Source organism: Phascolarctos cinereus, unplaced genomic scaffold, assembly GCF_003287225.1.
Source record: "Phascolarctos cinereus isolate Bilbo 61053 unplaced genomic scaffold, phaCin_HiC Scaffold_1;HRSCAF=81, whole genome shotgun sequence".
Lineage (NCBI taxonomy): Eukaryota > Metazoa > Chordata > Mammalia > Diprotodontia > Phascolarctidae > Phascolarctos > Phascolarctos cinereus.
This window is the reverse complement of record NW_027555514.1, coordinates 28,768,232-28,795,344: the sequence shown is the minus strand read 5'-3', so window position 1 is coordinate 28,795,344 and position 27,113 is coordinate 28,768,232. Positions and strand designations below refer to the sequence as shown.

The 27,113-nt window shown below is 42.9% G+C and overlaps 1 protein-coding gene across 2 annotated transcripts in view; it reads left to right on the top strand.

Annotated features, from left to right (window-relative positions):
• RARB (retinoic acid receptor beta) overlaps positions 1 to 27,113 on the top strand; it is an 829,117-nt gene that overhangs the window by 591,251 nt on the left and 210,753 nt on the right. The window contains exon 1 of one of the 2 annotated variants that reach the window (XM_078151358.1): positions 17,179 to 17,705. The exons of the other annotated variant lie outside the window; for it this stretch is intronic. The gene's annotated coding sequence lies outside the window, so the exon portion shown is untranslated. Of the gene's footprint in view, positions 1 to 17,178; positions 17,706 to 27,113 lie in introns of those variants that run through there. 2 annotated transcript variants of the gene reach the window in all.

The window sequence follows — 27,113 nt, the reverse complement described above, 5'->3', positions numbered from 1 at the left end:
GCGCTTTAACATTTTTATCAATAATTTGGATAGAGACACCTTCACCAATACAAGATGGTGGAGGAACAGTTCTTCTAAAAGTAATCTAGGCTAGATGTGTGACCCTGGGCAAGTCACTTAACCCCATTGCCTAGCCAAAAAAAAAAAGTAACCTAGGTGTTCAAATGGACCAGACTCAATAGGAGTCAACTGTGCAATATGGCTGCCCAAAAAGCTAATGAGATGTTGGGCTACATTTAAAGAGCTATAGGATAATATCCTTGAGTTGCCCAGGGTCATACAGGAATAAGTGTTTGGGGCCAGATTTGAACTCAGGAAAAGAAGTCTTCCTGACTCTAAGCCTGGAGCTCTGTCCACTGCAGCGCCCCCTAGATGCCCCAACAACAACAACGAAAGAATGGTGTCCAGGAATGTGGATGGAATAGTCCCACAGTACCATCCCACCGTCACTTTATATTGAAGGCAGAGGATTAACATTTTAGGGTAGACACTGATAAACTAGAGAGCATCCAGAGGACAGTGTCCAGATAATGGTGACCAAGGTGGGCAAGGGCCTTGTGATCATGTCACAGGAAGCTTTGTGAAACCACTGGGAATATTTAGTATGAAGAGGAGAAGACGTGGGGACCACGTCTTCAAGCGTGAAGAGGGTTTTGTGTAGAAGTCACAGAAAGATAAATGTATCTGTGATATAGGGGGGAATATCTGAACAATGACTGATTCAATCATTTCAGTCAGGTCCAACTCTTCGTGACTCCATTTGGGTTTTCTTGGCAGAGACACTGGAGTGGTTTGCCATTCCCTTCTCCAGCTCATTTTACAGGTGAAGAAACTGAGGCAAACAGGGTAAAATGACTTGCCCAGGACACAGCTAGTGTCTGAGGCCAGATTTGAACTCCTGAGGATGAGTTCCTGACTCTACATCCAATGCTGTATGCACAACAGTGCCACGGGGCATACAAACACTGAATGGGCCATTTGGGGCCGTGATGATTTCTCCTTTTCTTGTTGTCCTCAAGCTAAGCCTGGATGGCTATTTGTTTTAAGAGCAGGCTTTCTCAGATGTGGATTTGACTGGGGAAATTCTGAAGGTTCCTTCCAATTCTGACACTGGGATTTTGAGTCTTGATCATTTTCTTGGCCTTAAAGTTGTTTCTCCACATTTGGACAGGATCTATTGTAGGCAAAATAGATTTCCCATAGGGACCATGGTAAACAAAAGACCTAACTGCTTCCTCTCTTACAGACAGACATTTTCAGGCACATGTCTTTTGTACGTTAATAAGAAGTTTGTTAGGCTGGGCAATGTGATAAATGGCACATGGGATTATTCATTTGTTCTGGTGACTCGCAGTGGGGATTTTAAAAAATAATCTTTTAATGTGTTAATAGCCTCTACTGAGGATAGTAGCCATCAGTTAAATAAGCAAATCATTAGATCGAGACATTTATTTTTTATGTTTGGATAAGTAAGAAGAGTTCATCATTTATCATTTGCTCTTTTAAAAACTTTATAAACCAATTTACCATACCATTTTATGGTAGTTCTGGGCCATGGCTTAATGATACTGCATTGCACTGTTAACTTTTAGCAACACAGGCCAAGCAAAGCATGATCTTAATGGGACAGTTTAATGGGAGAGAGAAGATGAAGATTAAAGATGCCTCCGTTTTGCAGATAATATGAAGCTGGGAGGGAAAGCATACTGGACGGCAGAGTCAGGATTCAAAGAGATATTGACAGACTAAAGCATTGGGCTGGATCTCATCAGGTAACATTCAGTAGGCATAAATGTAAAGTCTTACGCTTGGGTACAAAAAATCAACTTCGTAAGTACAAAATGGAGGAAGGGAGGGCTGGACAGAGGTGTAATAAGAAAGGTCTGGGGATCTTCGTGGACTACAAGCTAAAGATGAGTCAGCAGAACGATTGGGCAACCGAAAAAAAAAAACACTAAGGCCATTTCAGGTCACAACAAGAGAGGTATGGCTTCTGTGAATATGGAAGTGACAGTCTCACTGTATCCTGCCCTCATCAGACCTCATCTAGATTATCATGTTCAGTTCTGCACCCCACAGTATAAGGGCATGAATAAACTGGAAAATATCCAGGGGATGACCAGGATGGTCGAGGCCCTCAAGTTTATGTCAGATGAGAAGTGTTTAAAGGAAATGAGGGTGCTGAACCTAGAGGACACTCAGGAGGAACGTGCCAGCTGCCTTCCACGTTCCGATGGGTTATTTTGTGGAGGACAAGTTAGACTCATCCTGTGGGGTACCGGAAGCCACTGTGGAAGTTACAAAGAGCACGACTTGGATTTGAGGTCAGGAAAAAAATTCTGCAGTTTAGTGGCTTGGTGGGTAAAGTGCCAAGCCTGGAGTTGGGAAGAACTGAGTTCAAATCCAGCCTCAGACACTTACTAGCAAAGTGACCCTGGGCAAGTCACTTAATCTCCCTTTGCCTCAGTATCTTCATCTGCAAAATGGAGGTATCTAAGTAGATTGCCTCTGAGGACACCTCCAGGTCCAAGACTAGTATCCTAAGCCATTTGCCACTCCATTCCAAAATCCTTCTATTCCATTAAGGACAAGCAAAACTCCTACCTCTTCCGTAAATTCTTCCTTCATTCCCCACCACAAGAGATTCCTCCCTCCTAACATTTTTTTAAAATTTATTCATTCATTCTTTTACTTATTAACATAACATTTTAAAATTTTTCTTTATTTTATTTCTAATTTATGAAATAAGACAAGCCCAGAGCACTTACTCCTCCTCAGATTGCGAGCTCGCTGAAGACAAGGACTGTGCCTTATTTTGTCCTTGTGTCTCCAGAGCCAAGCACAGCGCCTTCCTCATGCATAGTGGATGCTCCATGACTGTCAGCTGCATAGAATTGAATCTGCCGCCATTGAAAATATTGTATTTATGTCCCCTGGCAACCCCTTTGATGCTCTGAGAATCACCTAGCTGGCAGAAATGTGCAAACTACAAATCCTGGGACAACTCCCCATTGATGACAGCGATGGACATTTTAAGGGCCCAAGCTATTTTCCTCAGGTTGGCACAGATGCATGCTGGAATTTTTCCCTGCAGAGTTGCCTTTTATTGGTGATGCAGTGAAGCTTAGCATCTCCCAATAAACGTATCTCATCCTCTTGGGTCATACCCCCTCAGCCTGAGCAAAGACTTTTCCAAAACAAACACAAAGGATGTGCAAATCTGAGGCTCCATTTCCTTCTGGAGGAAGTGAGAGCCTCCAGGCCAGTCTCAATTAGGTGGAGTGGTCACATGTAGCCGCCGTAGGTCCATGCACAAAGCCAGAGCAGACATGCATATCCTACCAAAATGGCAGCATTCCCTCATCAGAGAAAAGCATGCTGTTTTTCTTCAGCTTAATCATCTTTTAATCCGTTATGTTGATTGGGGCTCTTCATGCAGGGTGGGAAATACTGGGTCAGTGATTAAAAGATACTCTGTCTTTATTCCGCTTTGCCTCTTGCTGTCTTCAAGAGAAATGACATGACCAACAGCTATTGAGACAAGCAGGACATTGTATGAATGACAGATACTGTTGGGGCCTGCCCAGTGAAATAAGATTTATCAGCAGTGAGAAAAACTAAAAGTGAACTTTGTCTGATATTTCTCTGTCTCTATGAGTCTTTGTTTCTCTGTCTCTTTCCCTCTTTCTCTTCCCTCCTTTTCTCTGTCTCTGTCTGTCTGTCCGTCTCTCTCTCTTTCTGTCTCTCTCTCTTTCTGTCTAAATACCAACCGTGCTGAAAACAGCGTTGGCCAACAGTGTTCAGTGAATGCCATCTTTGACACTTGGCCCAAGGAGAATTAGACTCATAGCTGTACTGAAAAACATAGGTTGATTTTGTTAGAGGATGTTAAGAAATAGCCTGGACATTTTTCATTCCTAGTCTAACTGTGGAATTGTGTTTGTCATAGAGAAGCTGTATGCAAATGCTTTTTTTCTTCATTTCTACTTAAAAAGGGGAATAATGAAAATAAAGTCTTATCTTTGAGCAGATAAAAACTGTCAGACATAATTATTTCAGCTTCTGTAGCACTTAGCACGTCCTGAAATAGGTAAGTAATGGAAAGGAAAACTTCAGGGCTGCCTTTCAAAGTATTTAATTTGGATTATAGGGAAGAGGAAAAGGGAAGAGACACAATTTCCAAATTGAATAAGATTTACGGCACAGGGAACATTCAGACATGATTAGGTTGGGCTCGGAAATAAATCTGCTTGGAAAAAGCAATGAGCTTCCTGCCTCCTCAAAATAAAAATGTTCATAGAAATAACTGGTGTTATGGAGTGCCTGGAAGTTTCAAGCAACCTCGGGGGCATTGCTGCTTTTGTGCAGATCGTAGGCAGAATTAGATCCATTTTACAGATGAGGAAGCTGAGAAAGGGCAGGTCAGTTGCCTACAGTCACACAACTGTGAAGGGCTGGAGATAGGATTTCTGGTTCCAGATTCAGGTCCCTCCAGAATGCCTCCCTCTCCCAGTTCTCACTTTCTCCTCTTTCCTCTCAGGGCAAGATAAACTGGTCCTATATCTCTTTCTTAGAATAATTGTGCCAGAAACTCTTTCATCTTGGTTCCCTAGATGGACCAAGTAGTATCAGACTCTGGTTCTCAGTCAGAAATTTAGAACACTTTCTCAATCTCACCGGGCTTAGGTCAAGTATTGGATGTATTGATCACGTGACAAAGTTTTTATAAAACAGACAGACATGAGTACACTGTAGTGGAAAGGCCTTGGGTTTTAGTGTCATGGGACCTGGGTTCCAATCCTGCCTTTCCTAAGAATTACCTCTGTGACCTTGGAAAGGGCACTGAAGCTCTCTGGGCTTACATTAAGGATCTGTGATCTTGACAGAATCTGTTAGTAGATGTCTCAAGGAGTGGCTGGTGCCTCAGATGGGCGGCTAGGTGGCGCCATAGAGTACTGGGCCTGGAGTCAAGAAGCGTCATCTTCCTGGGTTCAAATCCAGCCTCAGATACTTACTAGCTCTATGACCCTGGGCAACTCACTTAACCCTGTTTGCCTGTAAAATGAGCTGGAGAAGGAAACAGCAAACCAGTCTAGTATTTCTGCCAAGAAAACCCCAGATGGGGTCGTGAAGAGTCAGACACAAGTGAAAAATGACTCAACTCAATAAACAGGTTGTGATGATGATCTTGTAAGTGAAAGAAGTGGGATGTGAATCCTGACACCCAAGTTCAGAACCCCGCCCACTCTATTACTAGTACTATTTGTGCTACTACCACTGCTGCTACTACTACTACTACCACCACCACCACCACCACTACCACCACTACCACTACCACTACCACTACTGCTGCTATTACTACTACTACTATTGCTACTACCACCACTCTTTCCTTCCTCCTCCTCCTCCTATTATTACTGTTACTGCTACTAGTACCATCACCACCAGCACCACCATTACTACTCATTGTCATCCTCATCATCATAGCTAGTATTTTATATGGCACCTACTGTATGCCAGGTGTTTTTCAAACATCAACTCATTTGATGCTCACAACAACCTTGGGAGATAGGTGCTATTACTGTCCCCATTTTACAGATCAGGAAATTGAGGCAAACAGAGGTAGAGTGACTTGCCCAAGGTCACACAGCTAGTAAGTGCTTGGGGCTGGATTTGAGCTCAGTTCTTCAGGACTCCAAGCCCAGTGCTCCATCCAGTAGCTATCCCAGCTAGCTACCTGTGGCCATTAGAGCCTTAAACCTACTTTTTAGCTCACCTTCCAACCTCCTTGTCCAATAATCCTGTATTTTTTCAACCCAAATCTCAGACATCACCTTGTCATTTTTATATTTATTTGTCAGATATTTGGTGTGCACCTACTATGTTCAAAGCCCTGGAGGTGACCATCTAATTGGAGAAATCAAAACTGGAGGGCACCAAGGTTATGTCTTTCATCTGCTGAGGAAAGGCAGATAGGAAGCCTCTGAGCTGAACAATGACAATTAAAAGACAGCCTCATCTGAGGCTGCAAAATCCCCACGTTGCAGGAGCATAGGACTGGATTCCTGGGCAAGGGCACTTTGCAGATGGTCTACAGAATCTCCATTTCAGAAGGCACTTTGGGAACAGATGGCACCAGGAATTCCCATGGTAAACACGGCTTTCTCATGCACGCAGGCACGCATCAGAATTCTCCCCCTTCTCTCTGATGGAGGGAAAGGAAGGGTTTGGTGTGTCTGGGTTGTAAGTCATTGCAATCAGGCCTTCTGCAAGGCAGTGAATCCCAAGGAGAAGCACACCTTTGTCCCTGATTGTGACATCTGTGCTCATCCCCTATTCCTCCCAGGGCAGCAGCCATCGCCACCCACATGCCTCTGTCTTTCTAAGCCTCCTGCCTGTGGTCTTTGTAATGAATAGGTCAGCGTGACCCACCACGGTTAGAAGGTTAAGAGATAAATCACCATTAATCTCAATATTCCCTGTACTTGCCACAAAATTGGACATAGGTAATTTTTTTTGCTTATTTTCCTTAACCTTTTTTTTTTAAAAAAAAGGGTATCATATATATAGCCTTAATCTCCCAGTGCCTCAGCACTTTAAGACAAAAGGTTGCCAACAAGTTGATCTGCATCCCCAAAGGGAGTTCCCACACTGGGAGTCCCCATGCACATGATGAGATCATAGGTCCAGACCAAAGAAAAATTAAAAAAGAAATAATATCTCCTATTTATTTTCCTTTTAGTATCCAAGAGTTCTTTCAGAAACCAGCACATCAGTTAAAACTTAGGGTCATCTAGTTGCATGTAAAGGGCTAAAAATAATGTATCTTCTCACAAGGCAGTGTTTCTGCGACTTCCTTCTACATTAGCCAGGAAAGGTGGCAGGAGCTTAGAAAATAAATAAATAAATAAATAAGCAAAGACCCAATATCAAACAAAGGAGAAGAGATCAATTAGATTAATGCAGAAGCTATTACGGTAGATGTAAAATATACTCTGTATGATGGCATATTCCCTAATTACCTAAGGCTGCTTGTAAAATTGATTTTATGTAAACACGACAATGTTCCGAAACCACCAGCCTCTCGCAGCCGAACGTAAGTTGTTGGAAATTTATTGACCTGTCGTTCACATGTGTTACTTTACTACCACTTAATGGTCTGTTTAGATAGTCTGGGTGGATATGAACTCCCAGTGAGCTACTCCCAGTGCCCCACGTTGATGGGTAGCTGCCATGTTGATAAAATATGGAAGCCCCACTCCAAAGCACACAGGGACATGCCATCATCAGTTATTTTCTAATCGAAAGCTGGATTTTCTTCAACAGTTGGGATAGGTGAGGAAGGAGGGACCTCCTTTCCCTGTACAAGGCCAATCAGCCTATAAACAGCCAGATAGGCAAGGAGGGTCAACGGGCAGGACATAAACTCCTTGAGGGAAGGGGTTCTTTTCTTATTATCTTAGTAGGCCAAGCCTCTAGCACAATGCTTTGCATACAGTAGGCGCTGTCATTCCCACTCTTTCACTTATTTTCCATCTCTCCTTCATTCCCTGTTTGTCTACAGACATGCCCACATCCCCTCTATCCGGGAAAAAAAATTACTTGATCCTCCCATTCCCTCTTAATCTCCTTCTATTTTTCATCTGCCCTTTGTAGCTAAAATCCTCAAAAAGAAGTGCCTTCCCTTTCTCTCCTCCCACTCTTTTCTTAACTCCTTATAATCCAGCTTCCAACCTTATCATTCCACTGAAACTGCCTTTTCTCAGTCCTCCTTCTCCTTGACCTCTGACACTGCTGATCACTCTCTCTTCCTTGATACTCATTTCTCTAGGTTTTCAGGACACCCCTCCCCTCTGGTATTCCTCCTCCCTCTCTGACCTCTCCTTCTCTGTCTGCTTTGCTCGATCCCCCTCCAGATCAGATCCTCTAGCCGTAGGGGTCCCTTGGGGTTCTGTCCTGGGTCTTCCTCTCTTCTCCTTCTGTACTACTTCACTAGGTGATCTCATCAGCTCCCATGGATTTAATTATCATCTCTATGCTGCTGATGCTCAGATCTGTCTTTCCTGTCCCAGACTCTGCTGACCTCCAATCTTCCATCTCCAGCTGCTTTTCAGACATCTCAAACTGGATGTCCAGTAGACATCTTAAACTCAACATGTCCAAAACAGAACTCGTTATCTTTCACCCTAAACCTTCTCCCCACCTGCTGCCTTCCCTATTACTGTAGAAAGCACCACCATCCTCCCTTCCCTCAGGCTCACAACCTAGGAGTCATTCTGTACTCCTTACTCTCATGTCCTATACCCAGGGTATTGCCAAGATGTGTAGATTTCACCTCTGCATCATCTCTGAAATTCACCCTCTTCTCTCCTCTGACACTTTCCCCACCCTGGTCCAGACCCTCATCACCTCACACCTGGACTGTCTCAATAGGTACTAGTGGGTCTGCCTGCCTTGGTCTCTTCCCCACCCTGTGCCTCCTCCATTCAGCCACCAAAGTGATTTTCAGGCACAGGCCTGATCCTATCACTCTTCCTGCTCAGTTAACTCCAGTGGCTTCCTTCTGCCTCCAGGATCAAATACAAAATGCTCTGTTTGTCATTCAAAGCCCTTCATAACCTAGCCCTCTCCTGCCTTTCCGGTCTTCTTACACCATACTCCCCAACCTATTGTCTTTGATCCAGTGACGCTGGCCTCTTGACTGTTCTACAAACAAGATGCCTCGTCTCTTGACTCCAGGCTCTCTGGCTGTCCTCATGCCTGGAACACCCTCCTTCTTCCCCCCAACTACTGACTTCCCTGGTTTCCTTCAATTCCAGCTAAAATCCCACCTTCTACAGGAAGCTTTCCCCAACCCTTCTTAATTCTAGCACCTTCACTCAGTTACTATGCTTCCTGTTTATCCTGTTTATAGATTATACATATTGGTTTATTTATTGTCTCCCCTATTAGATTGTAAGCTTCTTGAGGGCAGGAACTGTCTTTTGCCTCTTTTTATATCCCCTGCACTTAGGACAGTGCCTGGCACACAGTAGGTGCTTAAAAGGTTTATTTTGATTGATAAATGCTTATTGGATTGAATTAAATTGAATGCTGGGTTCTATGGTAAATACAAAAATGAAATCTCTGCCTTCAAAGAGCTTACAGTCTAATAGTAATCCACTCAAAGCACTATAATATAATGTATCTTAAGGCGTGCTTCAGTAATTAATGTAGCCATGATCTCATCAATGTGGATTCTCCTTGTCTTGTGTGATTCTGGTCTGTTTCTTCCCATAAGTCTTCAATAGAAAATTCACCCAATCCTGGAAGTTTTCCCCAGGTCTTTTAACATTTTTAAGGTACTTTCAATAGAACGTAAGTTCCATGAGGGCAATCTCTATTTCTTTGTTCTTTCTCTTTTTTTTTTTTTTAGTACCTCTAATACCCAGCACAGAGCCTGGAATATGATAGGTACTTAACGAGTGCTTCTTGATTATTTGATTGATACATAGCTTACTCACCTTTTAGCCTTCTGCTCTTACTACCTGACCAACTCACCTCTTTTTCAATTACCTATTTCTCCAAAAATATCCTTTATATTCCATGACATAAGAACCATAAAAGCTATGGTAGATCACAAAAGTAGTTGGGAATGGGATGGGAGAGGAATTGCCTGATTTTAGAGCTCACAAAACAGAAACAGCCACCTCTAATCTGACCAGAGGGTTTATTAATAATATACAAACCACCAGTTGAACATTTACCCATACAAAAAATACTAGGGCACCAGGTGCTTCTACCTCATTGCCACCCTTACAAAGCTTCATACACAACCAGAACTCAGGAAATCACTTCTAACAGACCACAACCTATTTCCAAGTGGGTCTCAGCAAATTAGTGTCTGTGGGATTCTCTTGCAAACACTCGGTCTAGAGTGAGCAAACCTTAGGTACCTTCCAACTAATCATGGTCAAAACAAGGCCAGCAGCATCAACAACCAGGAATTCATAGAACTGCTTTTCTGCCAAGGCTGTAATTATGAACTCGTCCGCTGTGGTAGCTATTCCTGTTCAGTTGCCTTGTTGCCTCCTCCCCTCCTCCCCGGGGCAGGAGCTCAGGTGAGAGGCTTGACTTTCATTAGAGAATTTCAGGGAAGGCTGTAAGGACAGAATGACTCCGAGGTTTGGGTGCCTTAATTACGAATAGAGCAGTGTTATCATTAATGAAAGGGGCCATTGAGAGCATGGCTTGGCAGTGAGAACAGCGGAAAATGAGGTAGACATCTGGAGAAAGTAAGGCAAGGTCAAAATACAAGACTAAAATGAAGCAGAATGGAAAACATGTCTGAATCAAATCAATCTACAAGCTGACTGCATGGCCCCTGGTCACCTTGGAGCCCCTGCCCCCTCCCCCCATTCAGGTGTGTTGGGAATCAAGGCTGGCAATAGGCAGTGAGGAGCAATGCTCCTGTCTCTCATTGATTTCAAGAAAAAAAAAACATAGAGTCATAGGGTTTAGAGCCTCAAGGGACATTAGATACCATGCAGTCCAACCATCTCATTTTAACCAACAAGGAAACTGACTTCCATGGAGGTAAAAGTGGTTTATTCAGGCTCATACATCCACCAAAGAACTATGGTTGGAATTTGGACGTGCATCAGAATCATACAAAATAAGGAGGCATGATCCATTTCAATCTGCTACTCAGAGTGCCCACATCAGTGAAATAGTAGGTTACGTACGCTATGGCCTGGAAGGGACACCTGGTCCCAGGATTTGAACCCAGGTCCTCTGATTCCACTCTTTATACTTTCTGTGCTGCCCAAGCAACTTCACAGTATTATAGATTTGGAGCTAGAAAGAACCTTTGAAGTCATGTAGTCCACCCCTCCCCTTGTTTGGTGGGGGGGGGAGCTGTTTGTTTGTGTGTATGTGTGTGTGTGTATATATATATATATATATATATATATATAGAGAGAGAGAGAGAGAGAGAGAGACAGAGAGAGAGAGACAGAGAGAGACAGAGAGAGACAGAGAGAGAAAGACAGAGAGAGAGAGAGATGCATGGATGGATGGATGGATAGATAGATAGATAGATAGATAGATAGATAGATAGATAGATAGATAGATAGATAGATATGGATTAGGAAACTGAGATTCAGAAGGGTAGAGTGACCTCTCATTTTCATAGGACATGTCCCTGGCCCTCTTCATACAAATCATACGAACAACTTTAATGCAACTCATTTTCTGAATCTGATATTTAGGGAAATCAGCCAGCTGGCCTTAAAAGAATTTCGTGACATTCTTTACTCACTTTCCACCTTCTGCAAAGTGTGTGCGTGTATTGTGCCAACCAAATAAAACATGGTGGGTGGTTTGTGGCAACCCTGTACTGTATAAAGTGAAGAATAAGTGGGTCTACCCAGTGTAGAGGTCGTATCTATCAAGAAAAAGTGGGAAGAAAAGAATAAATCCACAAGCCACACACAGAGAAATCAACCTCTTTGCCTCATGGTTGGCACAGCAGATCTCTGTTCTGGCCTTCAAGTCAGGAAGACCTCAGTTCATATCCTGTCTCAGACACACAGCGCCCCTGGGTGACCTTGGGCAAGTCACTTACCCTCATTCTGCCTCAGTTTCCTCATCTGTAATGCTTCACAGGGTTGTTATGGGGACCAAATGAGGTCATATATGCAAATAGCCTTGCAAACCTCAAAGGATAAAAAAAATCTATTTTTATTGTCATTAATATTAACTTATACAAGGCCATCTAACAAGTAAGAAATAGATATTTCTCTATATATCATTGGGCAATTTTTGTCTCTGTTACTGACTCCAACAAGTCACTTTTCATGTTTGGGCCTCAGTTTCCTCATCTTTTAAATAAACTTTTTTCGACTAGCTGATCTCTTAGGTTCCTCCTTGCTCTAAATCTATGACACTATGGTCACAAGACTGAATTAAAACAGTGGGTCAAAAGTTAGCAAAAGAATGAAGAATTTACCCAATTACCACAGCCCTTAATTTCATAGATTTAAAACTAGACATCTGTTCATTCAAGACCCTTGTTTTACAGATAAAGAAACAGATCCAGAGTGGGGAAGTGATTTGCCCAAATAGTACATACAGGATTCGAACCCAGGTCCTCTAACTCCAAAGCCAGTGTTCTTGCAGTTCAGAGAAGGGTGAGCAAATGAATTAAGGATTGCTCCAGTCAAGGCCTAACCATAGTATTTTTGAGCCAACACTATCATGTTGCTTCCAAAAAGTCCATTAAAGAATCAGCAAATTCTGCCATGAAGAGGAGGGAGGCAAATGCTCTTGGTCCCCATCTTCCATAAGATCACTTATTCTTCACTTTATACACTCCAGGGATACCACAAACCCCCCCACCATGTTTTATTTGGTTGGGGCACACACTTTGCAGGAAGTGACAACCAACTCACAAAGAGGATCCTTAGAGTGACAGAATCAGACGGTGCCCAAGCCTAACGCTCAAGTCATCCAGATTGTTTTTCTCCCGAGTCCCCTATCCCTCCTGTGAACCCAGTCCTTAATATAAACCAGAGCTCTCAGGATCTCCGACTCTATCCCTGGCACTCGATGCTCTCAGGACTCCCGCACAGCTCTGGGCAGACAGCCCCAATCCCTGGCTGGGTTTTTCCTGGGCCTTTGCTTTCCGGAATGCAGTTGCCTGAAAACTTCCCTGACTCAACCGGTTCTTGTCAGAAGGAATCCTTCCTTCCCACTGAATTGTTTTTCCCCTTCTTCCTTTCGGTGATTTATCCCACATGCCAACCTCTAGGGAAACTGTTTTTGGTGGAGGAAAGACACAAATCAAAACAAAAAACAGGACTTGAGTGGTCAGAGCTCTCCCCCCACTCCAAAAAAAAAAAAAATCAAAAGTAGTTTCCTGTATTTTCAAAGATTTGGGAGTATTTGAAAAGCTGATATGTCTGAAATGCCAGGGGGTAATATCTGAAATTCAGTTAGTCTTTTTCCCCATGTGTCCATCTTCCTCTCCTCTCCAATCTTCTTTCCCTCCCTCTTAGTCTCTCCTTTCCCTTTTCTCAATCCTTGCCTCAGATTTCTTTGTCCTCGTCTGACTGCTTCCTTGTGATCTATGATGCTTCTCTATAAATATAAAAAGTTCTCTAAGAACATTAGTTCATGTCTTTCTTTTAGTTCTCCCTCTCTATAGAGTTATTTTTACCCAACTCCCTTCTGCTTTATTATTTTCTCTTTCCTGTTTATTATTTCTCTTCCTTCACTCTGGTTTCCTTTTCTCGGATTGTTGAGTCTTTCTTGATCCCTTGTGACAGAAGGAAAGAAAGAAAGAATTAAAGAATTTGGGACCCAAGCAGCTGACAATGCATGCTCTTAGCAGAATAAACAAGCCAGCCCAAGTCTGGCTCCAAGGAGGTTACTGGTTCTGAAGGTGGTGGTTAAAGAAGGCTTGCAGAGTAATGCTATTTCAATGGAATGTCTTCGTTTGCTCAGGTGTGTGGGGAAAGTGGAAGACAGAAACACACAGCATCTCAGTGACTAGATTACTCAGGTTGAGTGTGCCTAAAGAGCAAATAATCTTTTGTTGTTATTGTTAATCCCATCTTCCTTTCCAAGTATCTAGCTCTCCACTCATCTGAGCCCTAAAGACCTGAGTGGGATGAGTGCATGTGTGAGTGGTTAATCAGGGGGTCAGGAGCTGCCCAGTTCAGGTGTTACAGCCGCTGGACACAGCCCTGAGTCTTGGGTTTGAACTCTTGCTCTGGACACATTGAGCTTGAGATGCCTGATAGATATCCAAGTGGGGAACTCAGCAAGCAGTTGGTGAAACAAAACTGCAGTTGAGAAAGAACTGAGGCCCCACTACGTCAATGTTGGAAGAGAGGACTGCTCACTCCATGGGAAAGGAGGTCATCCAAACTTTCATTCCCTCGGAGATTAATGCTCACTTCTGTGTAGATGACTAATGGCTCCTTAACCCTCCTAGAGTTATTTCCCTATTTCTTAAGCCGAATAATTCTCCAAACTGGTAAATTAGGCAAGAGAAAGCTAAGACCGAGGCATTTTGAAGGCACTAAGAGGTGAGCTGGCTGGTGCCAGCTGGTGGTACTTTTCAAAGCACTTCTAGGAACTCAATTCAACAAACATTTATGAAGAGTTGGTTGAAATTGCTATTGACAAGAGTTTGTCATTCTACTCTCCAATGGACCTCCTCACCATTCTTACAACTTTCCAGATTAATATACTCTTGCCTAGCCATCGTTACCCTATCCGTCATCATCATGGCTATCATTTATACAGCACCTGCTATGTGCCAGGCACCATTCCAAGCACTTTACAGATGTTATTCCATTAGAACATGAGCTTCTTGAGGACAAGAATTATCTCCAATTTTGTATTTGGATCGTCATTGCTTAGCACAGTCCTAGGCACATCATTCATTCATTCTCACTGCCTTTTTATCTCTAGTGCTTACCATAGTGTCTGCCAAGCAATAAACACTTCATAAAAGTAGGGTTGAATCAAGGTGGATACCTCAAAATGGTGCACAGGGCTTCTTGGACTTTCCTAAAGCCCCTAGATTCTTAAATGTTCATCAAAGAAGGCCTTCGCATGAAGATATGCCCAAACTCCTGGTTTTGGCTTTGAATCTCCAGTGCCTGGCACATGACCAGTATACAGGAAAGCCTTGTTAAATGAAACTGAAGTGAAGAGGGCAGGGGGAAGAGTTGGCCTGTGTCTAACTGTCCTAAGCATTTGTCCACTGACAAACCATGCCACTGGGCCTCCTTCTTCCCTTGGGCTATGTGGCCCAAGCTTATCAGGGGGCAGATAGCCAGGGCGTTATCTCAACAAGGCTGCCTTCTCTGCCAGGATCTCCCTCTGAAAGCCAGCTTACTTTTTATTTATTGTTGTTATTTCCTGTGAGCTGGAAGAGTGGGCGAGAGCCTGGGTAAACCCAGTGACACCTCAAGGAAAGAGGTCTCCTGTCTGCCAAGTGTCTGCGCCTTGGACAGGAGTCACAAACCATGCTCACCCCAAGGGATTAACAACACCCCAATGAGAACAATAACTTTAAAATAGTGGAATTGTAGAGTAATTATAGGGTAGAGGGAAGAGGGTCAGGGAAGAAGCAGAGAGGTTGTTTTAAAAACTTCATATCCTGTAACTAACTAATAAGACCCTGCTGACCAGTGTCCCCCTTCCCAGGGACAGATGCTTTTTTCCCACAGTAGGGCCTCACTATAGTGAACGGGTCGATCTGAGTGGTTCTGTGAGTATCAGCAAAACTCGGTCATTTCAGTTGCCTAAATGCTGCCTAGAAAGGAGAACTTTAAAGATTTCACAGTCAGGGCTGGAAGAGAATCTCAAGGGTCACAGAATCATCAGAAATCACAGATTTAATGCCAAAAGGGAACCCTTAGAATTCATCTAGTCTAACTCCCCCCTCACTCGGTCAGTCAACAAACATTTATTCAGTCCTACTATGTGCCAGTCACTGTGCTAAATCCTGGGGATACAAAGAAAGGCAAAAGATAGTCCCTGCCCTCAAGGAGCTCATAGTCGAATGTGGAGTTAAGTGACTCACCCAGGTCATACAAGTAGGGAGTGACAAAGGCCAGATTTAGACACAGATCTTCTGTCTCCGAAGCCTTTACACTTTTCCATGTGGTCTGCACAAGGTCATTGTACAGATGAGGAAACTGAGGTAAGTGACATTCTCAAGATGACCCAGGTAGTAAATGGTTAAGCCAGGATTTGAACCCAAATCTTCTAGATCCAGACCACCTCTTTTCTGTTATGTCACTGGAAATCCATTAAACTTCAATGGCTCATTGAATATAAGATTCAATTCCTTTCAACAAACATTATTAGGCAGCTACTCTGTGTGAAGCACCATGCTAGACAGCTGGGTATCCAAAGACAAAAATATACAACAAATGATTCCTGCCCTTGAGAAGCTTACATTTTAGTGAGAGAGAGAGAGAGAGAGAGAGAGAGAGAGAGAGAGAGAGAGAGAGAGAGAGAAATAGATAAAGAGATAGATACATGAAGATAAGAAAACTTGAGGAGAAAGAACCAAATATTAGAGGGATTAGAAAAGGCTTCCTGTAGGAGGTGGTCCATGAGCTGAGTGTTGAAGGGAGCTAAGGATTCCAAGAAATAGAGCTGAAGAAAGGGTGCATTCCAGGCATGTGAAATTGCTTCAGAGTAATACCAAGTCCCTGGGAAGTGTAAGCAGGTCGTTTCCTTTGGAGCACATAGTGTGTGAAATGGAATAACAGGAAGTAAGTCTTGAAAAGTAGGCTGAAGTGAGACTGTGAGAGGCTTTAAATGCCAATCTGTGGAGTTTGTGCCTTATCCAAAGGGCCATAAGGAGCCACGGAAGATTCTTGATCAGGGCAGTGACATGGTCACTCTTAATGTAGATGAGTCATTTTAAAGTTCCATGTATTGGGATGATAGGCAAAGTAGGAACACCTGTCTTAAAGCCTGAATTGGAATTTAGAGCTCCTCCCAGTTGAGAAGAAAAACCAGAGGTCTGAGAGCTAGAAAGAACATGGGAGCCCTTGTCTCTTTCTTGATGGTTACAGGAGAATAAGGTCCTTCCCTACCCTCACCACCAGACCCCTGATCTTCACCGGCATCTGGGAGGAGCCCACCAAGGAGAATTACACTTTAGTGACGGCATCCTGAAGAGTAGAAAGTATTTTTGTCATTATTGGTATATTTTTTGTGCTCCTTCCAAAGCCTGTGGGAAGATACACAGGGATGATGAATCCTGGGTGGTTGCAGAGGTGTTAAAGGCAAAAATGGAGGTAAGGTCGTTTGTCCTTTCCTAACATTTACTGATACCCTGAGTCCCTCAGCACTCAGACAATGAGACAGGCACCCCTGGGAAGAGTTCATATCGGGGGGAGTGCAGAGAAGGAGGTTGGTAGAGAATGAAGGATTTGAAACAAAGGACTCTTTGTAATTTACTTTTTATAAGTGCACATATTTTAATGCCAAAAAGTTCTGCCATCCACAATGCATAGGCATTTGGGATGAAGCAAGTCCTGCCTTATAAGGTGGGTTATTTTGAGCATATTTTGAACATACAAGGAGCACACTTTCTAAGCCCTGCCCAGGGCCCAGAAATGCTTTGACTAGCTCTGCTATCAGATTGAAGCACTACTTAACACTTCTTAGAGATGATACCACCACACATTCTAATATACCAGCCCACCAAGTTGTGCAGTCGGAATCATCTATTATTATTGAGAGGACATTAGATTTGGAGTCCAAAGACCTGGATTCAAATACTGGTTCTACCACTTACTACCTATGTCACCTTGGGCAAGTCAACCCTACCCAACATTATTGGACCAGACAAGCTTTAGCATTCCTTCCAACTCTAAAGCCCTGCGATCTGGATGTTCATGAATTTCAGAAATCTCACAACAAATAGCGGATTTCAGTGCCACATCCCCTATGTGGTTGGTATTTACCTTCAATATTAACATCAGGCCACTTAAAGGTGACTTCTCAGAGCCAGCTCTCCAAGACCACTCCTGAAGTACAACGCCAGCCCTTAGCCTAGAAACTTTTTGCCGACATAGGAGCTCGAAGGGAGGCAGGATGGGATTCTGTGTCTTCAAGTATCAGGAAGACTATCATCTGGAAGAGGAGGGATTAGATTTATTATGACTGAACTCGGAGGATTGAACAAGGTAAGATGGGTGGAAGCTGGAAAGTGGCTGATTTAGTCTGAATCCCAGGAAAAAATTGCTTCCATTTAGAGCTATGCAAAAATGGAAAAGGCAGCTTAGAGAGGTATTCAGTTCCGCTCATGGGAGTTCTTCAATTAAAGGCTAGAAAACCAATCAATAAAGACGTTAACAAGTATTTATTAAGTATCTGCCAGTCACCGTTAACGATAGGCAACACTCATATAGTGTTTTAAGGACTGTGGAGGTTTTTATATCTGCCAGTCACCGTTAACGATAGGCAACACTCATATAGTGTTTTAAGGACTGTGGAGGTTTTTATATACATCCTCTCCTCTGATCACTGTATGGGGTTCTGGGGACAACGAGACAAAAAGGAATCAGTGACTACCCTCAAGAAGCTTCCGTTCTGTCAGGGGATATTGAAGAAGGGAATTTCGTTCCAGCATGGGTTGCACTAGAGGGCCACTAAAGTCCCTCGTGGCTCTGGGATTTGGGGAGGAGGGCTCCAGGAAATGTACTAACTAGACATCCCCCATGCTCCTGTCACCCAGGGCACACACAGCTCCTCGTCCCTGGCTTCCACTGGGAGATATTATGTGCTGAAGTTCGATTTCCCCAGAATAAAATGATTCGCATTTACCTACCTAGCAGCTGTCAAAGCCTGCAATTTTTTCTGTAGGCGTAAGCAATTTTTTTTCTTAAACGTGGCTTCATCTCTAGTTTGTTATCTGCCAGCAACAGCGAACAGAGGTTCTCCAGGCCCCATCCTTTCTCCTACGAGTAACAATTAAAGCAAAAATCTGCCGAGAGTACAAATGCATCTTTCAAGGATTGTCACTCTTGTGTCGTGTGCTGAACAGGCTTAATAGGTTTGCCGGGAGACCTTCGGAGGCAGAAATGGGTCTGTAATTTTCAATAGGAACTCAACAGGAGAAAAGAGTCTCTTAACTACTTATGGGCCAGAGTGACAAGAAGCCTCCCTGGGCCAGCTCAGACAAGGCTTTGGATGGAGGAGAAAACAGGAGGCAAGCTTTTAAAGTAAGGGATGAGGGCACAAGAAAGATATAGAAGGGAAAGTGCTTGGGAGAGCACAGTCAGTTTGAATACTATGTTGGCCTCATTCCTAAAGGTGGGTGGAAAACCTGCTGCCTGAAAATTATCAGTGGTCAGAATAGTGAGGAGGAAAAAAAAGCAAAGGAAGAGAATGAGGGAAGGAGGGAGGAAAAGAGGGAAAGAGAAGAAGGAAGGAAGGAAGGAAGGAAGGAAGGAAGGAAGGAAGGAAGGAAGGAAGGAAGGAAGGAAGGAAGGAAGGAAGGAAGGAAGGAAGGAAGAAAAAGGGGAAGGAAGGGAGGAGGAAGGAAGAAAAAGGGGAAGGAAGGGAGGAGGAAGGAAAAAAAAGGGGAAGGAAAGAAGGGGAGGAAGGAAGGAAGGAGGGATGGTAGGAAGGAAGGAGAAGAATGAAAGAAGATAGTTTGCCTCTAAGTGCCCTTTTTTCATGTCTTGGCATCTGGTTTGTCTACCACTCCACCATTCACAATCTGCTAGGGTGAACAATGCCTCATTATGGCCCCAGCAAGATAACCCCTGCCCCTCCTCCTAGTCCACTACCACCACCAGGAAGCTCTTTCCCATGGAGGATGGAGGACCCTCACCAGGCTGGCCTATGAACTGGGAGGGGGCATTTTTCCAGGTTTTTTTCTCTTCCATCTCACTCAGACTTTCTGCCATCCGCTTAATGAGGTCCTACTTTGGTTAATGCCTTTGTTAGGTAGCAAATGATGTTTCCAGCCTTCTCACAAAGACGCTTTTGTGTTCTCTGTCAAAATATTCTCTTACCAAAAATGATGGAAATGCCCAGAAGCATCCCTGCCCTCCCCTTTGGGGTTTGAAGAAGAGGGTGTTAAATGTTTAACCTGGATTGATGAGCTTTACAAAAACTATTCGATGAAATGAAAACTTTCTTAGGAGAATAAATCACACTGTGACTGTTCTCTCAAATGGACAAGTTGGGTTCTTTTCTCTCTCTCTCTCTCTCTCTCTCTCTCTCTCTCTCTCTCTCTCTCTCTCTCTCTCTCTCTCTCTCTCTCTCTCTCTCTCTCTCTCATTGATTTTGTATTTGGTTAATGACTCCAACCCTGAGATCATAAGGCAAGTTAGAATGTAAAAGATATAGGACAATAACTTTAACCTCTAAATTTTAACTACATGTTGATTTTGACACTGAAATATTGCAATTAACTGGGACTGTTTTCCAATGTTTTAATTTTTGCTGATGCTCCAAAATGTTGCAGAAAAGCTGATTCCTAATTATTACATACAGCAATGCATACATTTCTTCCTAATTAAAAAGCCTCTAAATTCTGAATAATCAATTTGTGAAGGCATATGGTTTTGAAAAATTATGCATTTAATTTCTCAAGATTTATTAGTAATTTGAACTGTAGCTAGTTAATTATGGTTATAAAACTGATGTGGTAATACTGGAGATTGATGTAACGATATGACTGCAAATTTATTTTGATATGTCTCCCTTAATATCAGAACATTACAATACACTTACATTTCCAGCCACTTCTTAATTATGCTCAGAAGCATTAGTTTAATGAAAGATAAAAGGATTTGATAAGTGTACATTGGAATTTATTTGAAAAACTATTTTCAACATGAAACAAACATATTATTTTTTTTGCCCCTGGCAAAATTAAATTTGTAGTTAGCTATAAATGAGTAGATAGCAGCTATGCCTTAAAATTAAATCGTCCTTGAGACAGAAATTTCCATTAACTGTTGTGACACATCACAAAGATGTTTGCATGAGAAAGTAGTTAAACTGTACAAGGGAAGCCTGCTGGTGAGAATGAATAGAACTGAATGTAAACAATGATTGCATTGTAAATATTCACAATGGGGGGGGGGAAGAGGGAACTTTTTTTTCTCTTTCCTTTGTCATGTGAATTTCTAGGCAAAGAAAAAAATCCCAACAAAAATAGCTCTTTTGAATATGAAATAAAATCAAAGCTTTGGATTTTTATGCTGTTGTTTTAGTTTTAGGAGAGAAAGTGGGGGCTTAATTGACTGTTAGGAAACTCTACTGATCTGTTTCACTTGAAATAAACATACGCTTTCCTAATAAGCTAATGCACCGAACCTTATCACTGGCTCCAAGAAAAGGAGGAAAGGGAAAAGGAAGAAATATGTTTTTTTTCTAGACTGTGGCAAGAGATATGTGTTTAAATGGACTTAATCTGGAGGGTGAGGAATTGGAAGGTCACTAGCAGGATGGATTTGTAGATCTGGAGCGTGTTCAACATCAAAATGGATGACAGAGGCTGGATGGTTGTTTAAGCTTTCTCACTGGATGGTCGGGTATCTTGGATCATGTGGGGACAGCCCAGGCGAAGGGGCAGAAGGATTGAGCAGATGACCTTTCAGTGTCCTTTGTAGTTATGTGAAAATGAGAATGTATAGACTCTGGCCAGGGATTTGTGATCAAAATATCTTTGGTTTTTACTGAACTCAGCAGCCTATTCACTTGGAAGATGCCAGTTTGGGCATATGCTTTACATTCAACAAGAATTTGTACGTGAATTTATAGTGACTAATCTATGGCAAGCACAGGGCTGGATACTGGGGAATACAGAGACAGAAACAAAACAGTCCCTGCCCTCCTGAAGCTTACATTCTACTGGGGAGGGTGATTATAGTAAGTATCTAGAAAGAAAGAAACACAGAAGGAGGCAGAGAGAAAGTTCTAAGTGGGAAATGGAAGGGCAAGAAAAGCTTCATGTAGGAGGTAAAAACCCAAGCTGTGTGCTTTAAAAAGAAAGCCAGGTGAAGAGGGAATTTTATTTCATTTTTTCTCCACATTATATTCCATGGTGGTGGGGAGAAAGGAATGAGAGGAAAGAGAGAGGCAGAGTGAAGGAAGTACTTTGTGCTGTCCGCAGAGGAGAGCAAAGTGGTTCCCGCATCCCTTGGAATGAGTGTGAGCTTTGCTAACTCACTCAGCTTGCCAGAGGTGTACTTCTTGGATAAAAGTGTTCTGTCTGTAAGAATCAATCAATCAATGAGTGCTTATTAAGGTACTGGGCTAGGTGCTAAGGATAAAACCACAGTAAATGGAAATACTCCCTACTCTGCGGAGCTAACTTTGTCTAAGGTGGGGAGATGGTAAGGACAAATATAATAATAATAACAACAGTGACAACAGCCATAAATCCCATGCCTCCACACAGTATATGCAGTAGATACTGTTTGCTGACTCAATCCTAGGAAAGTTGTATGAATTCCTTCAGGCCACCAGGTTATTAATTATCATTCTCTACAAGCTTGGGGTTTTAGCATCCAGAACATATTTACAAGATAAAGTACCCAAAGTAAAGCTAGACCAGTTGAATATTTATCTAGTGGGTTTTGCTAAAAACAAAACAAAACAAAACAAAAAAACGAAATCAACTAGATGCCGCTGAGGTCAAGAGACTAGTCATGGTCAAAAGGGAAACGCTCAGTCCCAACATAGGCTCCACAGCTATGGAAACAGGAGTCTGTGGGGATGAGCAAGGTTATGGAGCAAAGGCTTGGAGAGAGTCTGTGCTTTTACAGAATCCAGGGACCTCTGTAGCCGTGCAGTCCAGCTCATGCTTGACAAAAGGTATTCCATCTTCTGCCAGAGCACTTCAAATAAGGCAAGGGAGTAAGTATTTCTATAGTGCCTACTGTGAGCCAGGACCTTTGCTGAGTATTTTGCAAATGTTATCTTATCTCACTTTACAGATGAGGAAACTGAGGCAGAGATAAAATGAGTTGACCATGGTCATACAGCTACTGTCTGAGACTAGATTTGAACTCAGGTCTTACTGACTCCAGCCCAGCCCCCTATCTACCATGCCACCTCTCCACACACATCTCCACACCTCTCCAGCAGCGCATTCCACTCTGAAATCTCTCCAACTGTTAGGAAGTTTTTCCTGACATCAAGTCTGAATGTGTCCTTTGTGCACTGTCTACCTGCCACTTCGGGGCCATTCAGAACCAGGCTAATCTGTTCCAGAAGTCATCCCTTTTCCAGCGCTACTATGAAGCATGTTCACAAGACCCTGCACCCTTCTGAAGACCTTCCTCAGCTCATTCCCATCTCTCCTAAACTGTGGTGCCCACAATACTCCAGACATGGCCGATGAGGACACAGTACAGGCGTGCCTATCCCCTCCCTCATCCTAGAGTCTCTCGATGAGTCAGAGGATACATTCACTCATTCAGAGTTTACAGTCAGCTTTTTCAGAAAGGTCCCAGCATGCCTCTCCCACGTTATGACTGCAACGTGAACTGGTTTAATCCAGGTGTAAGTAAAAGTTATCCCTGCTGAGTTTCATCTTAATCCATTAGTCCCAGCGTGCCCACCTGTTGAGATCTTTTGGGAGCCTGAGCCCTTCATCCAGCGTGTGAGCTTTCCCTCCTCACCGGGGTCTTCTACCTAGGTCATTATCACGCCTTCTTTCTGTGCATTTTAGCTCCCCCTGTGCTGAAGGTGGACATGCCAGGTTGTATTGGTTCGTTTTCCTCATCTCTTGGAGCTGTTTAGAGAATGCAAATGGTTTTCTTTTGCTTCTCTTTGCAGCCCAGATGCCAAGAGGAAAACCAGCCATTTTATACTAAACTGACTTGTCTGAAATCTCAGGGCCTTGAGCGATGTATTTCCATATGTTTCAACCTACATAGGAAATTTCCCTGACTGTTTAAAGTAACTAGCATGCTATTGTGAAAATAATAGTGATTTGGGAGAAGAGAGACCTGAACTCTATACAGGCCAAACTCTGCCTGCTATCTCAAGGCAGTGGGATGGGTACAGTGGATAGAGCTCGGGGCCCCAAATCAGGAAGACTTGAATTCAAATCCAGACTCAGGCATTTACTAGCTATGTAACCTTGGGCAAGTCACTTCATCTCTGTTGCCTCACTTTCTTCATCCGTAAAATGGGAACAATATTAACACCCCCTCCCAGGGTGGTTGTGAGGATGAAAAAGATAATAGTTGTAAAGGGCTTAGCATAGTGTCTGGCTCATGATAGGTGCTTTATAAGTGTGAGCTGTTATTATTATTAACTCTCCGATTCTGGGCTAGCCTTTGCATTGTTCTCATGCCTTCCTTTCCTTTTCTATAAATCAAGGGGGTTATCCTCTAAGATTCCTCCAGAATCCAGCATTGGTTCTGTGATTTAAGTGACATAGAAATATTATTTTGGTTAGGCAGAATTTCATGATTCAGGTTTGTCAGTCAACAATGGCTTACTAAGTACCTACTGTGTCCCAGATGTGCACTAATTAAGTGCTAAGGATACAAAGAAATGCAAAAAAAAAAAAAAACCAGTCCCTGCTCTCGAGGGGCTCCCCGTCTACTGGGGCAGACAACTAGGAGTAAACAAGATTTAGATTAAGTGAGGGAGGCACTACTGACACGAAGATCTGATTTTTCCTGACAGTTATCCCAAACTCAGGCTAACCCCAAAGTGCACCTTTTGAGTTTCCAGAAAAATTTCCCTTTCTTCTAAATTACCTCCACTGACAGTCATAAGGTGTGTCACTGAAAGGGACCTTAGAGATCGGCTGATCCAGCCCCATTTTACAGATGCAGAGACTCAGGACCGAAGAAGGGAGTTGTCTTGGCCAAGGTCACCCAAGGGGGAAGTGGATAAAGTGGATTCCAGCTCAGGTCTTCTGATCCCAAATCCAGAGCTTTTTGGACAACACCACAGCTATTTCATGAAAATATGTTGGTTTAATAAATGATATTTCTTCAGTACTTTGAAGTTTGCACAGCCTTTTTCATAGATTAGCTCACTTCCCAGCCTCGCAGAACTTCAGGGCATAGCTGGAAGAGATTTTACCAGTCACCGGTTTCATCCCATACATGAAAGTAATCACAGGTATAACATGGTTGTCCAGCCTCTGCTTGAAGACCTCCAAGGATGGGAAGCTCATCACCTTCATCCCATTCCATTTGGGAACAGCTCTGACTCTTAGGAAGTCTTTCCTGATGTTAAGCCCTTCACAAATCCCACCTGCTGCCCCTGGTTCAGCTTTCTGGAGCTAAGCAGGACAAGTCAGTCAACATGCACTTATTAGGTGCTTGCTGTATATCAGTTACTGTGCTGAGTCCCAGGAGTGCAAAGAGAGGCAAAAATATCCTTAGCCTCAAACAAATCTAATCCTTCATCCGCATGACCCTTCAGATATTTGAAGACAGCTATCATGAGTCTTCCCTCCTCCAGATTTAATATTCCCAGTTCCATTAATTAATCTTTCAACTTGAGTGTCATGACGCCCCTGGGAGATCAGAGCTAAAGGCATTATCATTCCCATTTTATAGATGAGGATCCTCAATCCTAGAGAAGTTCAGAGGCAAGACCTGAACCCAGGTTTCCCCACTCCAGATCTTCCATCCTATCTATCTACCTTAACACTCGCCCTTGCCATGACCCAGCTCCTACTAAATCCAAAAGCTTGGTGTGTCTGACCCAGCTAAAACTGAGGCGGCCCCCTTCTTTGTCCTCATTAGATTTCTTATTCAATATTTTACAACGCGGGCGCTCTAAATAATTGAGCTGAGTACCTGAACTTTCGATAATACTTTGAGGTTGCTCCATCACCATTAAACACATAGCCACATAAATACCCTGTGTGCTCTGACATATCTCCCATTAGTATCAATAAGAGTTACACTCCTGCACCAAGGGGAGAGAGAGGCCACAATAAGGCTTTTAAAAAGCTATTTAATATATCGGCTTTCACAAAGATAGACGGTATCACTAAGACAAAATAAGAAAAGATGCGCCCAACTTTACAAGGTATTAGCACTGTTAATCACATTGTGAAATATTGCTGGTATATATCTTGAAAAACACACAGTGGCCATATTTCCAGTGGGAGAAATGACAGCTTTAATGTTGAGATTCACAGATGATTCTAAGATAACTTTCCCCAAACTGGGATAAGTTTGAAGCTGCTTTATGAGAGGAAAGAAATAGAACATCATTGATTCTGTTATGTTCCCAAATAAAGTCCTCCAGGAGTCTTACAAAAGGGACCCTGGGAGTTGACATAGATTTGCTTTAAAAACATTTTAAAAAGCAAATCCAAAAAAATTCAACTTGTTTGTATTGATAGGGAAGGTAGATAGAAGATTAAGTAGGAGAAACAGTTGGGCAGCAAGGTGGTGTAGTGGATGGAGCACTGGGTCTGGAGTCAGGAAGACCTGGGTTCAATTCCAGCCTCAGATACTTACCAGCTGTGTGGCCCTCAGAAAGTCACCGAACCCTGTTTACCTCAGTTTCCTCATCTGTAAAATGATCTGGAGAAGGAAATGGCCAACCACTCCAGCGTCTTTTCCAAGAAAACCCCTAATGGGATCATGAAGAGTTGGACGTGACTGAATGACAACAGAGGAGGAAGAGTTATGAGGGAGAGGATAAGCTTGACTTTATAGGTGCTTTTCCATCCCTACTTTCTCAAACTAGGTGCAAGGAGCAAAGATGATGCTTATTTCAAGCTGGAGCTTGAACTGAGGCTTAAGGGAAGTTAAGGATTCTAAAAGGCAGAGAGGAAGAAAGAGGAAAACCAAGTTGATTGATTTGGATAGAACAGATCCCATTTCTGTTACTACCTGTGTGACCTTGGGCAAGTAGTTCAAACTTTTTGGGCCTCAGTTTCCCTATCTGTAAAATAAAGAGGTCAAACTCAGGGATTTCTAAAGCCTTTCCAGCTCTAGATCCCATCATCTCGAGGTATGGTAATCCAGTGAGAAAACTTCTGAGTAGGACTTATTGGCATTTCAGCCAAACTCTTTCTATGATTTCAGTCAAAGGTTCTAAGTAAGGGGTTAAACTGAGAAGGTCCCAGATCTCCTCTTCAACCTCTAGGGAAGCTTTGCTTTCCAATTCTTCTTTGCATAAGGGCCTTAAAAATGTCCTAGAATTTAAAATAAAGGAAGAGTATAAGCTATTCCTAGAGCCAACATTTTCTATGTGCCCTGCACAGTGCTAGCCACTATGGGAGAAATACAAAAGAAGAAATCAGTCTGGGTACCACGTGAAAAAATCAAAGCATGACAAAACTGTCTGGTATGGGGGGGCATTGAGTTTGGAGAAGCTTTGATGCTTCTTAGGTATGTGACCTTGGATGAGTCAATGACCACATCTGTCAAAACAACTGGGAGGACTGGATGACTTTGGATTTTGCTTCTGCTATAAATCCATTCCATCTGTAATAAGCCCAATAAGGGCTTTAGGAGATCAGATAAGGGAGAAATAAGGGTGGGGGAGGAAAGGCTTTCTGGAGGATGTGAGACTAGAGACTTGAAGGATGGTAGAGTGATGAGGAAGAAATCAACTGGTACCACAGTTTGATATAACTC